Here is a 950-nt window from a genome sequence, read left to right as displayed (position 1 = left end):
TCAGAGATGCAGGTGTAAAAATATTTCTTAATGGGAGCTCTGGTGGCATAGTGTGTAAGGCATTTGACTGTTAACCAGGAGGCTGGTGGTTCAAACCCACCAGCCACTCACTCCCCTGAAGGAAGATCGGGCAATCTACTTCCATGGAGATAACCCGTCAAAAACCCAAGGAGGTTTCTCTGAGTTGGATCTGACTTGAAGGAAGTGAGTAATAGGGTGCATGGTAGTAAATATGTAGAATTAACTGTTGTACAATATTTTTCAGACTCCTCCTTCTATAACCTAGTCTTCCAAACATAGTGCCAAAATAAGGTGAAAGGTTGGCTGGATGGACTGGTTCAGAATTTTCTCTCAGATCACTAGTTTTCCTTTCCACGCTTTGTTCTATATTCCAAGAGGACTGACTTCTGATGGCTGCTTTGTCTAGATTCTCATATCCATTGGCTCTTAAATGGAGACATGACAAGAGACTATCATGAAAGAGAAAGGGGAGTCTAAAGTATTTTTGCCTCCCTCTATGCTGTGAGAGGCTCCTCCAGGATGGTGGCATTTCTTCCTATCCTCCAACTCTGGTTGCTGACCAACTATGGTCCTGGCTTCCCACATGTCATCTTAGTCCCTTTATTCCTTTTGCTTTCCAGTCCAAGGGTCTTAGCAGCTCATTGTTTTTTCTAATCTCAGGGTTAATTCACATTCCACTGCTTGGCTTCTCAGCTTACTTGTGTAACCAATCCATGCATTGTATGCCTCCTATTGCAAATAATCAAGAACCCGAAATAATTTGTAGTTGACTCTTTATGAAAGATTTCAATCCTCATGTTCTGATAATGATGTCTATTTTCTATTACAAATTTTCACATAAGACAAAGTCTTAATCCAAACTAACTAATTTTTTAGTTGGACTTAGAAGGCATTAAAATAATTGTTATTATGGAATTGAAGATTTTTAC

The sequence above is a fragment of the Orycteropus afer genome, unplaced genomic scaffold, assembly GCF_000298275.1.
Source record: "Orycteropus afer afer isolate SDZICR_OR568_19922 unplaced genomic scaffold, OryAfe1.0 scaffold01369, whole genome shotgun sequence".
In the NCBI taxonomy this organism is placed as follows: Eukaryota; Metazoa; Chordata; class Mammalia; order Tubulidentata; family Orycteropodidae; genus Orycteropus; species Orycteropus afer.
The sequence above is the reverse complement of the archived record's forward strand: the minus strand, read 5'-3'. Positions refer to the sequence as shown.